Source organism: Lissotriton helveticus, chromosome 5_1 (genome assembly GCF_964261635.1).
Source record: "Lissotriton helveticus chromosome 5_1, aLisHel1.1, whole genome shotgun sequence".
NCBI lineage: Eukaryota > Metazoa > Chordata > Amphibia > Caudata > Salamandridae > Lissotriton > Lissotriton helveticus.
This window is the reverse complement of record NC_136065.1, coordinates 1,656,622,864-1,656,639,379: the sequence shown is the minus strand read 5'-3', so window position 1 is coordinate 1,656,639,379 and position 16,516 is coordinate 1,656,622,864. Positions and strand designations below refer to the sequence as shown.

Here is a 16,516-nt window from a genome sequence, read left to right as displayed (position 1 = left end):
CGGTCGGAGCACCACAACCAGGGACCCCACTACCTAAGCCCCGCCAAATGCGGGTGAAAAAACAATTAGGATGCAGGTAAGCCTGACTATGCCCCCGAATTGCTGTGATGACAAGCGCCAGATGAATTGGCAGAAGGATACAGCAGCGCGATCACAAGCGGCGCAATTAAAAGCAAAGTGCCCAGGATTATGCAAGTACGATTTTAAAATTATAAGCAGCAATATTTAGCAATACGCGCGAAGAAAAATGTCTAATGAAGCATTAGTGCGGCTGGATAGTGAGTATGGGAAAGAGAGACCCCAGAAGCTCGTAGCTTGGCTTACCGTGAATCGGAGTGGACATCTCACCCACAGCGACCTGGATGCAGCGGGGGAAAACCCACAATGGTGTAGTTTAAAAGTCTGAGTGGAGCGATCTTGTGACCGGTCATATGATTAGCTAGAGGGTGTGCTCAGGTACCTGGCAGTGGTGGTCATCTTGGAGTGGATTGGCTGTGAGTGAAAGGAACATAGGTGTCAGCGGAGAAAGAGAGAAATGAAGAGAATAAAGACAGTTTGAAGAAAAATACATGGAGGAACCATACAATGAAATTAATAAAATTGCATAAACATAAGTTACATATAGGTTTTGTCATGCTAGAAGCCATATAATATTGCTGGAAAATTAGTCACAATGCATTTGACATACCAATTACGTTCATATGCTGCAAAAAATTGAATGCATGAAGAGAATTAGCAGTATTGAGGAAAATACTAAGCATGGGCGTAAAATCCGTTCCGCTCGCGGATTTTGCGGATTTTCGGTAAATTCGCAATCCGCGAACTCTCGCGAACTTACCGAAAATTCGTAAATCCGTGCGAAGCGGATTTTTTTGCTTGGTCGCACTTGCCAACTAGCATACTATACCATTTCGCGGGAGTAAACACTTGCGAAAACGTAGATGCGGCTGGCAGCGACAATCTCGCAATTGCGAGATTGCAAAATTTGCAATTTCGCACAAGAAATCCACCAGCAGGCAGCATAAACCTTGAAAATTATGATTTTTATCAGAATAACTCCTCAGGTTGACATTTGCCTGCACTTTTTTTTGCAAGGAGTCCATTTTGGGGGGGGGGGTGGGAGGAAGGAAGTGCCCCACAGTCTCCAACTTCCTGTTCCTGTCCAGCAGGCTCCTCTCAGTGCTTTCTTCATGTGCTGGTCACTTTGATTTGGATCTTGACCTGGAAGCACTCAGCAGGTGCAAAAGTTCAATCTTATCATTAGTAACCATTCCCTGTAGTGCCTGGAAGGATTACTTTTTGTGGATGCTGCTGGATATTTGGATTTTTGCAAAAACTGAAAGCACTCAGCAGGTGCAAAAGTTCAATCTTATCATTAGTAACCATTCCCGGTTGTGCTTCCTGAGGGGCCCCTTCAGAGTTCAGTTGCCGACTTGCAACTATTCTATGACCCTGCTCTGACCCTCACAGCAGGCTCAGAGAAAGCAATTACAGATAAGGAAGCAGGTTCCAGCCAGGAAGTTCAAATTCAGTAACACATTAATCAGCCCCTAATTCATTTATGTCAGTTGAGGCAGGGCAGGTGTGCTTTTCCACCCATAATCTACAGTGATGAACTAGAGGGTGGCATGGGTGAGCCAGAGGGTGGCATGGGTGAGCCAGAGGGTGGCAGTGGTGAAACAGAGGGTGGCAGTGGTGAAACAGAGGGTGCTGTGATGAACCAGATGTAGAAACAACATGTTCGCGACCGTTGCTACCCGAAAAGTAAGTTCGCGTTTGCGAACTGGTACAAAATCCTTGCGAACTGGCAGAAATCCTTGCGGACACAAAAAAATTTAAAAATCCGCAAATTCGCGAGAGTTCGCGGATTTTGCGGATTGCGAATCCGTAAATACGCAATTTCGCGGATTGCCAATTCGCAAAATCCGCCCATGCTTAGAAAATACTCTAAAGTCGAAAAAAATGGGTGCTGGCCCAACTGCAAGAAGAATCAGATCAGGAGGAGAGAAAGGTGCTGACCAACACAGTCATGAGGATAAAAAAAGTCATAGTGGCATAAAGGCAGACAGTAGCTAACTCTAAACTCTATTTCCCCTTTTTGAAGTGGGTCACTTTCATTGTCTCCCATCCCCTTTTCCCAACATTCCTCACACCCTGATTTCCCTCTAAACACATAGTGGTCTATTACAATGTTGGGCAGATCGCCACCGCCCGCATGGCGGAGGGGATCCACCCGACATAATCTCCCGGCGCCTCTTATTTTCCCCGCCATACTATGATGGCGGGGGGTACTACGGCGGACAGGAAGACCGTCCGTCGCTTTTCCGCCCGGTCGACCAGTCGACCAGGCAGAAAAGGTCTAAATATGGTGGTGGTGTCTGCTAGAAACCGCCATTCATATCACAATGACTGTGGGAACCAGACTGCCACGGAAAGGCATGCAGTTTTTGCAGTTGGGGGCCCGTTGTGGGCCCGTTGTGGTCCCCCAGAATGTTAGGGGGGTGGGAGGGACACATTTGCATGCACGACGTGGCAGGCACCCCGCAGTGCCCCCATGTTCTGCATGCAGATGCACAGATGCCTTTTTTGCATTGCGGCGTGTGCTCCTGACAGCGCTGCATGCCGCAATGAAAAAAATGCGGAATGCGCCCAGCACTGTGGCAGGTGCATCCTAAATGCACTTGCGGGACTGCTGCACACATAGCGGGCAGTTCCATTTCCCAGGGTGATGATGGGGGGACAGAATCCGCCCGCCATCCTAATAGACCCCTTAGTGTTATGTCAGACCATGCCCCGCTATAGCCTAATGACTATATCAAGAAAATACTCGAGGGACCCTCTTTATTTACTGAGTCTGCACAAACACCACCAAACACAAATGCTTCCCTGACGAACAGTTAGAGAAATGTAAAAAGAAATATGTTGGGCTACAACTTTTGATCTGTATGTTAACAGAATATCTCAGGGCTAACATTATACCAGTAGGCCTGCTGGTTAGAAATATACCCAGAGTGTTCACTGCCAATAATAAATATATGACCAACTTCAGCTACATTGGCACCATTTGTTCCCAGCACTGGATGGTGCTGGGCATGAATACAGCTACTGAGACATTCCAGAAACTCACTGAACAAATCGCTGACCTAGAGAAACAAATCAAAGACAACAGTCCTGTTGCGGATCGTAAAAAATGTTAGAACAAGCACAGAAAACAGTAGACGTATTCCCCTGATTAGAACAAAACAAGAAAACTCTCAAAGTTAAAAAGGATATCAAATCTTACACTTTAGAGAGAACATATCCATACTTACAAAAGGACTTCTATCTCAACAGGGTTTACAGCAACAGTCGAAACAAAAGGCCGTGGGGCCATTTCAACAGATGTGACAACCTGGTAGGTTTCTCGGACACATCTGCCAAGTCCTCCAACAACTCTGACCAGGGCGAAGGCCCTAGTACCTCAACCAGGACCCCAAACCAACCTTTTTTAGGCCGGGAACAAAACAATCCTCCAAAGCAAGGCAGAGTAAAACAGCAGCAGAGCAGGTTCAATCTTCCAGACGAACGCCAGACCCATGAAAAGTTTCATCAATGTTGAACAACGCAGCAGCCCCATGTGATCTGCACACTTTAATTACCATATATATCTTCAATTTATCCAGACACACTCCCACAGATCCTGAACAATCATTACTCAGCAAGGGTCTCTCATACGTACCTACTACCCACCCCAGTTTCTTGGACTTACAGACTGAACTATAAGGTTCTTTTGGAAAATTCGATTGCGCACAAACTTCCTTCTCATCCCTACACCAGGTAACACATCCAACACCCCCTTACATCCTACATCCACATTTTCCCCAGTTTCCAACATAATCCCGGGAGAGGTAGTTACCTTTGAAAAAATGGTTCTCAACAATGTCTCACAACTCGATACCACTCGGCGATTCATCCCTTACAATATATCGCTTGATGAAAAGAAAGCCCTTACTAACCTTAAATCCGATGAATCCCTGATTATCAAACCTGCAGATAAAGGGGCGGGATTGTCATTCAGGAAAAAGATTTATACAAAACTGAAATAATTAGGCAGTTATCCAACCCTGATCATTATTGCAAGCTACAAACCGACCATACTAAAGAACACCAACAGTCAATTGTCCAAATCACTATTGAGGCCAGAACAGAGGGCTTTCTGAGTCAGGATGAACACCTTTTTCTTAACACCAAGTCACCACACACAACTGTTATATACACTCCTACATTATACGTCTTGCATGCACATGCGCAAGACGCACAACGTAGGGTTTTTTCATAGAAGAAGGACGGCGAGGTGCAGGAAGGAGCGTTGCCAGGCAGAGGAGGAGCCAGCCACGCTTGTAAGTACCATCTTTTTTTTTCTTATTCATTTGGGAGGGTGGGGAGGCTTTCTAACTCTGCTCTGCCACGAAGGGGAGTTTTGCCTAAAGTCTGCGTTCGGAATGGAGCTTGGAGTAAGCAAAAATCCTCAAACTCTGCTGGTGGAGCGGAGTTTCCCGCCCGGGGTTACCATATACCAGGAACTTACAAGTACATTTATCAATCAGCTGTAAGCCAGTTGTACCATGTTTTAGGGAGAGAACAGAAACACTTTAACATTAGTTAGCAGTGGTACAGTTCACAGAACCCTAAAAGCCAAAACAAACAGGATCAGAGAAAGAAGGAAGTGAAGGCAAAATGTTTGGGGTGACCCTGCAGAGAGGGCCAGGTCCAACAATTGTCAAGTACAAAATGCGCATTTATTTGTGTCATTATTCAGTCTAGTGTGATAATCAAATGTGCTTGAATATATTTTTATTATTTTCTATGAATCAAATTCTCTTTTCCAGTGAGTGCTTTAAATATTGAAAAAGGTTTCATAGAAGCTTATAACTTCACTTCTTAATTTTATACAATAAGCACAGTTTCATTGAATGTAAGTATGTAAAAGGGTGCCAAGATCTTTTCTGCTAATTATTTATTCTGAAAGATTCAGCAATAATTGGGTACATTATATTTTAAAAAACAAGAGTGAAGTGAGATAAAAAGGAAGTCTGTGGTATAGACATAGGCATAAAGAACTGTATCACCTTCCATTGCTGAAGGCTGCCAAGAGGCACATTTAGCCTTCACTTATTGGACTGCCTGCCTCCGCTGGTGAGAATAGCACATGATGTTGTTTTCTGAACATTGGTTTAATTGTTCAGAAGAGGTATGCGGGTGTAAACCATCTTTGAAACTGAATAGGCTCCTATTGGGTGCCAATTAAGCCTAATTAGTAAAAGAAATGAGGGTGGGGTACGACATTTTAAAGCTTTATGACATCATCAATATGTTACATCACTTTTTTGTTATTTACTTTCTTCATACATACCCCTGCCTGTGTTTTGTAGGTCTTTATCATAGCAACTATTCATATGATATGCACTAGGATAGAAAGTTGATTTTACAACCAAACTATAAAATACGGCCCTGATTTCCTATTGTTCATGAGTGTGCATTTCAACAATAAAATAGGGTTTGGGTTTCACTAATTATCTCATAGTATTGATTGTTACCTAAAATGCATGTCACTCAAATAGTGCTCACTGTATTGCAGTGAGGTTGAAGTCCAATGGACTTCATGTCTTGGGTTGGCACATTGACAAGGTCCTTAATGCTAGGGGGTCTAGAAATTCTATTTCTGGGCTGTGTTCTGGTAAATCTAGACAACGTGTCACTAGCTTCATCTTTCACATAGGCCATCCATTTTTATGTGGTGTCGTATTTCATGCTGGACCTTGCTCATGTCACATCTACACTGACAAATACACTCTTTGGCTTCTGAAGTGTATGGCCTTGCCATTATTTTCAACACAGGAGGCACAGGCAGTTTTACTTACAGTGAGCAAAAGAGCTCATACATGTGCAGTGCAATGTTATCTCCCTACAAAATCTACAAATGTAGTTATAAGAACATAGGTATTGTGTCAATGGTGCACTTTAAGTAAAGGTCTGTAGCCAGTTAAGTCAAAAAATTGACATGTACAGTTCTAGGTCTCATCATAATGTACAACCAACACCTAGTCTCAGTTGAAACATCCCAAATTAACCAGAGATAACACACATGTCTTCGAAAATCTATTTCATTTTATTGTTCAGTATGATTTCTATTTTTAAATTATCATTTTTGTCTTTTTTTGTATATATATATGTATAAAAATTATTTAATCTCATCAGAAAATTCTTTGCAAAACAATCATATAAATAATTTGTTACAGAATTCATGCTGTTCAATATAAAGAATTGCAACATCGATAGACGTAACGTTGATGGGGCAATGCGGTAGATGTGTCAATGGTGTGCAGGGCAGATATGCATTTGCAGTTATTTGTCACAGATCGGAGACATCCCTGAGCAATACATGATCGCAAGACCCCACACGCAGAAGATAGGGGAAAAAAACGTTGCGACTATTATTCATTACAAATCACTACTTAAAGGTGTCGTTTGTCAGTCATCATAGGCCCTGTGTGCAGGTGTCATGCACACCTAAGACTGAGTGACTTCTCATCACAGGTGAGGTTCCCCAAAGAAGGGCAAAGGGAGGGTGGATGCTGTGTACCAGTGATATTGGGGAGTGAAAACATTTAACAGACCACTTTTTGCATTCTTTCAGTTTTGTGAAAATTCAATAGTTATTTCGTGGTGGATCACTGGCTGGTTCGTGTGTGCTCTGATGAGAACCATGACATTTCGCTAAATATGCCCAGCTGAATCAGATTGCGAATAAGTGAAGAATCCGTTCTGTGAGTTAAATTGTCCGTAGGCCGATTTTGCCATAAAGGTTATCCATCCTCAATTAGTAGTACATCAGCGCGTGATGACAGTGCCCCGAGGCTAGTGCTTCGATGTGTGATCCTCAATTAGTAGTACATCAGCACGTGATGACAGTGCCCCGAGGCTAGTGCTTCGATGTGTGCAACAGCATAGCCCATCTCACCGTCTGCTGCCTGGTGAGCAGTGAACTTGTCTCTGGCAATGTCTGCCGAGATCTCCTTCTCTCAAGTGTCATTGTCAGGTACTGTTTGGGAAATAAAGGAACCGGTGAGGGTTGCATATGAGACTCCAGCATGTGTGTGAGAGAGAACAGGCTCTCCTATCCATTTACAAGGACGAGGACATCAGAGGGCTGAGGGGTGTAGGTAAAGTAAAGCGGGAAGGCAGTCAGACTTAGGGCCTGGCGGGTGTCATGGTGGAGTAAGTAAGTAAGTAATTTTATTGACTGTTCGATTATTTAAAATCTTTACAGGAAAGTCAATTAAAATCAGTGGCCACCCTCCTTGCCTCCCCCTCATTGAGCCATCCATCTGCCTGGACCCCCATTTCCAACAATTAGTCTTTTGTTGCGAGATCCCTTTTGCCATTGAGCAAGGGGTTGGTTTCATGTTACACAAGCATTACAAAAAAAAGCCATTAAAAGTGACTGTCTGTCGCTTCTTTGCCCATTGATGTAATTGCCAGTCCCTTGTAGTCCGTTAAACAGTCTCTGAAATTCTAAGAGAACATGAGTTTGCACAGCCGTTCTATGTGATCGCACATTTATAAACTTGCTTCTAAAGCCTGTCTAATTAAATGTGTAAACTTTGGCATTCTTGTGAGAGTACATGTTTTTGTTTCCAAGAGAAACCAGTCTGACGCCTCTTTGCATGACCTTATGCCACGGGCCCTTAAAATGGGGCAAAGCAACTTTTGTTGTTTGCTAACCAGTTTAGGGCAGTAGCATAATAGGAGAAACCAGGATTCCCTTTGATAGGTACATAGCCGACAGGAGACTACGCCGTCTTCTCGCGCCTATGCTGGGTTAAAGTCCAAAATTATGAAGGCCGTGAGCCTCAGAAAAAGAATGTTCCCTCAAGCTTCTACCCCTAGTGCTTCCCATCGGTACTATTGGGCTTTCCACATAGAATAGGATTCATCCAGTGCCGTTGTGATGGTGTTGTAGCTCGATCCATTTCATACGAGATGGAGCAGACTTGCTGCTTCACGGCATTTGACCAGGCCTTTTGCGGATTGTCAGGTAGAGATAAACAATATGCTTCAATGTTTAGGGTCTCTAGTGATTTGGCCACCTTAATGTGCCAGGGTAGGCTGTGTCCCTGAAGATTGTTTCCAAGTGATATTTAAGGGTGTTACTTGAGGCTTTGAGGACCCTGATGTAATAATTAATTAAGCCCCCCTGAAGTGTCAGATCTGGTCTGCAAAGCCCTCATGGTGGAGTAGAGAAGCGGGCCCCAACATGTGGAAATCACTACACCTGAGTAAAATGTAATTCCATTGAGACATACTAAGAGACGCACTCTCAGGCACTTACAAGGCAAGACTCGTTTTCGAGGAGCAATGCTTCCTTTCATGAAAGAGAATCCAGCCAAGTTAGAGTGCATCTGTCGTATGCAGTGAAAATCTATAGTAGTGAGTGTGAGTCCTTAACCATTTCACGTTGGGTGAATTAGCCCTGCTACAAACTAATAAGACTCACACATAGTAAGATAGGGCTTCTTTCTCCCAGTGATTGAGACTATTGGTGAAACAATGTACTGGCGATGGACACTCACTCCTAGTGAGTGAGACAAGCTACCTGTCACCTGTGTGTGAGAATGCTTTGGTGGTGACTGCATTGTCAAACAGTGAGGAGAGGAGCTAGGATGGGGCTGTCACCTGCTCTACAAACTGAGACATCCCTCATTATTAGAACTGGCACCATTGGCGTGGATCTCCCTTCCATTTTTTGCTGTTGCCTCATATTTTGCTGGTTATAGATGCTTTGGGCACTGTGCCACTGCTGTTCAGTGCCACAGTGCAAGAGCTCCCTATGGTAAATTGATATATGGATTAGTGACTCCATTATTGGCTGGTTTGGTTTACTTGTCAGACCCTAGTACAGTGCACTCCGTGTGCCCAAATGCTACTGGTGGGCTTGCAGCACTGATTGTGTCACCCACAGAAGCAACCTGTAAAGTGTGTCTCGGGTCTGCCATTGCAGAGCCTGTGTGTAGTCTGGTACTGCCATGTTGACTGGCAAGTGCAACCACTTGCCAGCCCCTAAACCTTCCTTATTTGCATATTAGTCACCCCTATGGTAGCCAAGGCCAGGGAGCATTGTAGGTAAAAGGTAGGACATGTGTGTGGCATGTCCTGATAGTGAATTACAGCCAACTTAGTTTTTCACAATGGCAAGGCCAACTGTTCCCCATAGGCCAGAATGGGCAGTTTGATTATAACATTTTATAATCCTAACTGACACAGGGAACTAGGTAGAAATTCGAGTTTAGTATGCCTGAACTTTGAATGATAAAATACATCTTTTAGGGAATTTGGTTTTAACATTCTGTGTTTGAAAATACCTCTTTTAGAAAGTAGATATTTCCTTGCCTAACTATCCAGGCTGCCTCTGCTAGGTTGTGTATTCCCTGTGGGAGCTTGGGTGACAGGGGACAGGGTGAGTCAGCACAGGGCTGAATAAACCCATCTGCATGTAGAGTGCTGGGAGGGGAGAACCTGGGATCTGAATAGGGCTGTGCCTGCTTCCACAATGCTGGCTCCACCTCCTGTGATGTGTCTGATGCCCCTGGCCCACACTGTCAAAGGAAAGAAGGAGTCCTGTAAACAAAGTGCTCCAGGACTGACCAGAACTGGTTAGGACCAGGTACAGACACTCTCTGCCTTCAGAGAACAAAGAGAATAGCAGTATAAATATTGGGGCCCAGACCCCAGAACTTTAGATCACTTCTGGGAAACAAGAAGAACCTTTGCTGAGGAGAGGAACCAGAGAGAGGAGACTATCCCTAAGATGAGTGCTGTTTGGGGGATTGGCCTGCAGTGGTTGCTTGACTGCCAAAGAAAGTCGAAAGGACTTTGTGCAACTTTTATCATCTTGTAGAAGATCTCCAAGGGCCTGGAAATTGAGCTTGCCTCCTGCTGAAGTCTCAGGGATAACAGACTTCACTAACCAGATCCCCTGAGTTCTTTTGCTGGGAATTTAAAGTGCCTGCTGTTGTGTTGGGCCTTCTGGGAGACTGCTTGTTGCAGGGAGCTGGAAGGTCGACACACGGAGAAGAAGCGTGTCGCTGCCGCTGTCATTGCATCACTGAGTAAGGGTGCCACTGCTGCCGCTGTCGCAACTCATCCCGGAAGCGCCACGCATCACCGGAGAAAAGAGTCGCCGCCGCAGTCATCGCATCACTGAGTAAGGGTGCCGCTGCTGCAGCTGAAGCTGGCACATCACCGGAGAAGCGTGTCGCAGGGCCTGTTGCGGCTCAGAAGATTTGTCGAGTTGCCGCAAGGCCTTCGTGCGTGCCTGCATCGCCCCTTTGTTGTCGCATCAAGAAAAAGACTACACTATTGTTGCATTGCACCGGATCGTCATCGCATCACGGCGCTGCGAGTCGCATCACCATAGAAGCCCAGTAAGAAACCGACGCACCAACTCCCCACGCCGAGAAGAACCGACGCATCACCTCCCCTCCGGTAGGGAACTGACACATCGCCTACCCCCGCAGTAAGGAACCAACGCATCCCCGTTCTTGCGTGTAAGGAACCAAAAAATCACCTTCCCTGTAACTCTTTTGTTTGTATAGCGTTACGCATCCAAAGGTACATTGAACGTAAAGTGTTGCATTTACCATCTAAAGAGAACTAAGCTATTTCTACCTTTCTAAAATACAGTATTGTAGAATATTGTTGTTTCTGGTCTTGTGATAAGTATATATAAAAATACCTATTTTTATAATACAACCTATGCTGATACTTCACTGGGCTTACGGACTCCCGTTTTCTTAAAGGATCTTTTCTGCCTTCACAGACCCCACTCCTCGCGGCCCCCGCTCCGCGGGAGCCGCTCGAAAAAGGACTCGAGGGAGCGCACCTGGACAGAGCAACTGTGGGACTAACTGACCCCGAAGCCACCAGCAGGACTGCGAGGACCAGCGTGCAGTGCGGCTGGTCATCTGTCGCAGCTGGTCCTCTTCCCGCCCCCGCCTCCTGCCTGGTAAAAACACTCTCCGGGGCAGTGCTTACTTGGTGTTGCTGATACTCCACTGGGCTTACGGACTCCCGTTTTCTTAAAGGATCTTCTCTGCCTTCACAGACCCCACTCCTTGCGGCCCCCGCTCCGCGGGTGCAGCTCAAAAAAGGACTCGAGGGAGCGCACCTGGACAGCGCAACTGTGGGACTAACTGACCCCGAGGCCACCGGCGGGACTGCGAGGACCAGCGTGCAGTGCGGCTGGTCATCTGCCGCAGCTGGCCCTCTTCCCGCCCCCGCCTCCTGCCTGGTAAAAACACTCTCCGGGGCAGTGCTTACTTGGTGTTGCTGATACTCCATGGGCTTACGGACTCCCGTTTTCTTAAAGGATCTTCTCTGCCTTCACAGACCCCACTCCTCGCGGCCCCCGCTCCGCGGGAGCCTCTCGAAAAAGGACTTGAGGGAGCGCACCTGGACAGCGCAACTGTGGGACTAACTGCCCCGAGGCCACCGGCGGGACTGCGAGGACCAGCGTGCAGTGCGACTGGTCATCTGCCGCAGCTGATCCTCTTCCCGCCCCCGCCTCCTGCCTGGTAAAAACACTCTCCGGGGCAGTGCTTACTTGGTGTTGCTGATACCCCACTGGGCTTACGGACTCCCGTTTTCTCAAAATATCTTCTCTGCCTTCACAGACCCCACTCCTCACGGCCCCCGCTCCGCGGGTGCTGCTCGAAAAAGGACTCGAGGGAGCGCACCTGGACAGCGCAACTGTGGGACTAACTGACCCCGAGGCCACCGGCGGGACTGCGAGGACCAGCGTGCAGTGCGGCTGGTCATCTGCCGCAGCTGGTCCTCTTCCCGCCCCGCCTCCTGCCTGGTAAAAACACTCTCCGGGGCAGTGCTTACTTGGTGTTGCTGATACTCCACTGGGCTTACGGACTCCCGTTTTCTCAAAGGATCTTCTCTGCCTTCACAGACCCCACTCCTCGCGGCCCCCGCTCCGCGGGTGCTGCTCGAAAAAGGACTCGAGGGAGCGCACCTGGACAGCCCAACTGTGGGACTAACTGACCCCGAGGCCACCGGCGGGACTGCGAGGACCAGCATGCAGTGCGGCTGGTCATCTGCCACAGCTGGTCCTCTTCCCGCCCCGCCTCCTGCCTGGTAAAAACACTCTCCGGGGCAGTGCTTACTTGGTGTTGCTGATACTCCACTGGGCTTACGGACTCCCGTTTTCTTAAAGGATCTCCTCTGCCTTCACAGACCCCACTCCTCACGGCCCCCGCTCCGCGGGAGCTGCTCGAAAAAGGACTCGAGGGAGCGCACCTGGACAGCGCAACTGTGGGACTAACTGACCCCGAGGCCACGGGCAGGACTGCGAGGACCAGCGTGCAGTGCGGCTGGTCATCTGCCGCAGCAGGACGTCTTCCCACCAACACCTCCCGCTATTTAGCCCCTCCATTATCTGCGCACGTGGGACGCGCACGGGCGTCCGCCGGGCTAAGCCTGAGCAAAGAGCGGGCCGTCTAAGGCCGTCAAAGGACGTTGAAGGCCGGGCCGGGCCATCCCTCTAACTTGCCCTCCCTGTGGCTGCTGGCCGGTGGTGTGTATACTTTGTTTTATTTTGTATTATTCTTTGGTTTTCCTGATTTGGTATTACGAATATTGTTTAGAGTCACCCCCGACATGCCCTTACGTTCGGGTAAAGAGAGAACTGTGCAAGTATCGACATCAAGCGGCATGGTTTCTGGGCCCCTTGATGCTTTTTTTAAACGGGCTACTGGCATCCTGGAGAAGGAAATAGCCTTCGCTGAGAAGCGCTTATCCCTGGACCTTATTACTGGTAAACGATCTTCCCTAGGACATATTGGCTCAGTGGTATCCCCCGCTATTCAAGCCCCCATAATGAGTCAGGAGTTACATCAAGACTCGATGTTGGTTGAATTAAGTCAGGAGGTTGATTGCTCATTATTAATTACAACTGATGGTGGCACGCCCTCTAGCACCATCAATCTCAGTGGTGGCGAATGTTCGATGCCTTCGAGTCCCGAACCTAATACTCCAAATAAGGGTGGATCTCGAGATTCCAAGTGTGGGAAAAGGAAAAGGAGGGATGGAGCCGGTAAAGGGGGTACATCCAAGATTCCCAAATTAAATCTTACATCTCAGCCCCCTCAGGTTCCAATTAGTCCCCTGCCACCCATACTGGTACCTTCTGACAATGCTGGTCAATGTCTAACCTGTACATATAAGGAGGATGGTCTTTTGGGTAAGATGGAAATTCTAATCAAATCTCTCATGTTACCCTAATAGAACGTGCTAGGCTAACGAATCAGAAACTTGATGAGTTGGAGAACCTAGTTACTGCCAATACCAGCATACTGAATAATTTAGTAATCACACCGAATAACCGTAAAGCCACTACCATTACTGCTAAAGCAGTGGGGTCCGGTGTGTCTACTAACAATTCGGTTTCCCAAATTAGTGTTAAGTCAACGAATAAACAGCAAGGTCGAATACAGCTGGAGAAAGCCCCCGTGAGTAATATCCTGGTGGCTGCTACTAGAGGAGCACCCAAATGAGGGCAGTAGGTCCAACCCACAGCCATCCTTAGGCACACAACCAAGGGCTGGGCGGGCTAGTCAGCTTACCATATCGGGGAAAAAGGTCCCCAAACAGAGTCTCCCTAGTATTGACCTTCCCTCGGAGGCTACCCCTTATACTATCATATTGACGGGTGTCTCACCTATTGGGGAGGACAAAACCGAATCATTTAGGGACCTGAAAAACAAAGTTGTTTTTTGGTTCAATAAAAATAGAACACTTCCCCCCTCCTCCAATACAGAGATCTTAAGTGTTAGAAGAGTTCATTGGGTGGGACACAACCCAAAAGACCTAGAGGGTGATTGTGTCATCATCAACTTTAGGGACCCCTGGGTGGTGGACTTTGTGCATAGAGAACCGAGATTTGGCAGGATGGGTGACGTCCAATCACTGGGCCTCCAGTACTTCTATCCTAAAAGGATCAATGAACCTCCTTATTACCCGATTAATCCCAGCCATAGAAGACCCTTTGGCAGATTTCCTCATGTATTGACTCCACACTTTCCACTCTTCCCCCATCTGTACAATCGCTTTGAACCATTATCTGGTTTGGAGTGTATTGATTGACTTCCTTGTTTGGCTGGAGGGGACATCCAAACTGCAAATTTTGTTAGTGATGATGAAGGTCTCAGTAAAGGTGAGGAATCTGGGGATGATTTTAGTAAGGGTCCCGTAACCGGGCCCTGGGATATGGCCTCTGAGGGCCAGGAAGGGGGTTATGAATTGGAAGGATCTGCTAGGTGTATTATAGTCTGCGACCACCCTGTTAGAATAGCACCGATAGAGGGTGGGGGGTCAGGATATAATCTGGGATCTACAATCCAATGTGAATTGCCCACTCAATACCCTATGCTCAAATTGGCCTCATGGAACATCGCAGGGCTCAAAGGGAAACTTGAATCAGCCGATTGGGTAGATTTCATAGATGAGTTTGATATCCTGATTTTTCAAGAGAGTTGGGCTATTGACCCGATTTTTCTGGCAGGTTATTTAAATTTCTTTAAACCAGCGATCCGGGGAAAGAAAGGGAGAGCATCAGGTGGATTAACTATATGGGTAAGGCAGTTCATCAGTTATAGGCCAGTAGAAGTGGTAGCCCACAACCCTGACATCCTGGGAATCAAGCTGTGTAGGGATAATTATCAGGATATTTTTATTATTAATATTTATGCCCATGGATTACCTGGAGGACGGAGTCCTGCAATTATTGATGAGTTAGACTCTTACTTGGAATCAATTGGGAGGGATAAATTTATAATTGTTGCAGGGGACTTAAATGGCACTTTCGAACCCTGGTCGTGTGAGGGTGGGGACATTCGTGCTGAGGAAGACGCCGTATTGAATGTCCAATGCCTGACATTGAATCCCATTAAGAAGGGTTCAGAGGCAGCTTTGCATTGGTTGGGCCTGTGTCTGGAGTGGGGGCTAAGAGCTGCTAATGGCCGCTCCATCTTCGATAAAATTGGACAGTCAACTTTTGACAACGGAGTAAGCAATAGTAGAATTGATTATTTCCTAATCAAAATAGAGTATTGGTCATTTTTGGATGATATGTTAATTTCTACATGGCCCGAGAGTGACCATAATCCGTTGATTTTAAGTTTGAAACTAAAGGATGACCCTGGCCGGGCTCTTATAGCCAAGAGCCTTACAGCAGAGGCTATTTTAACAAATGACAGACGCAGGGTGCGTTGGTGTAGGGTTTTGGAGGATCCTGATCTTTTAGACAGGATCTCCGATGTAGTTTCATCTACCTTGGGTGTCGTTCAGGAATTGTCTCCTACTGACCCGGGGTCACTTGAGCAGTTTAGTGTTTATCATGAGCTGCTCTTTGATAATCTGAAAGCTTTACTAACCAAAGCTGGCAACAATGGGAAAGTCCTGACTCCTTTATTGTGCCAGAAATGGTATAATAAAACCTGCAGGCAGGCGCATAGTTATCTGATCAAAGCTATCAAATCTAGAGTTACTGCAGCCATCAAATCGGCCAGATTACAGTACAGTAAGGCCCAATGGGAGGCGAGGAGAGAATGGGATGATAACCATTGGCAGGACTTATATGAGGCTAGTCTGTCCTCGACCAAATCAAATTCTGGGAGGTGGTGAAATGGGGCAGGAATCCAGATATGCAAATTCCGGAAAATCACGTCTCAGCTGACGTATGGATGGACTTTTATTCAACCCAGTTTAGAGGTCTTGAGCCAGCACCCCCAAATGTCCTGGACAATCAGTTATCTTTGCCCCCTCCAAAACGACAATCCATAGTGTTTGATATTAATGACACGGTGACTGCACTGGGATCGGTACAGGCCGGTAAGGCTCCTAGCATGGACTGCGTCCCGGCTGATTTATTTAAGTCTGACCCCATGAATTGGGTGCCTTATATCACGATGTTTGCAAATGCCATTGCGAATGGGGCGAGGATTCCTGACTCATGGAAAGGGGCAGAAATCCTTCCCATTTTTAAAAAAGGAGATCACTCGGCCCCAGGGAATCATCGCCCCATTAGCCTAATTGATGCACAACAGAAAATTTTAGCAAGGATGGTGCTCGCTAAAGTACAGGGGTGGATGGATAATGAGAATATTCTTTACCCGATGCAAGCAGGTTTTAGATCATTTACCAGCAAAATCGACCAAGTGTTCAGATTTATTCTGATATACTGGAAGGTTGTGCTTCTGGGCGGAGGATCGATATACGCTGCGTTTGTGGACCTTAAGTCCGCATTCGATCTTGTTCCCAGGGCAAAGCTATGGGCTGCATTAGGCAATATGGGTATGCCCCCCGAACTCTTAGAATTAGTGGAAAGATTACATGAGGGCAACTTTGCTAGGGTCAGGTGGGGCAGACAGGGGCAGGTGACGGAGCGATTCCCCGTTACATGCGGCGTACGCCA

At 46.8% G+C, this 16,516-nt stretch overlaps 1 gene segment (V, D, J or C); it reads right to left on the bottom strand.

Annotated features, from left to right (window-relative positions):
• Positions 1-16,516, bottom strand: part of LOC144755687 (immunoglobulin alpha-2 heavy chain-like) — a 1,801,746-nt gene that overhangs the window by 123,784 nt on the left and 1,661,446 nt on the right.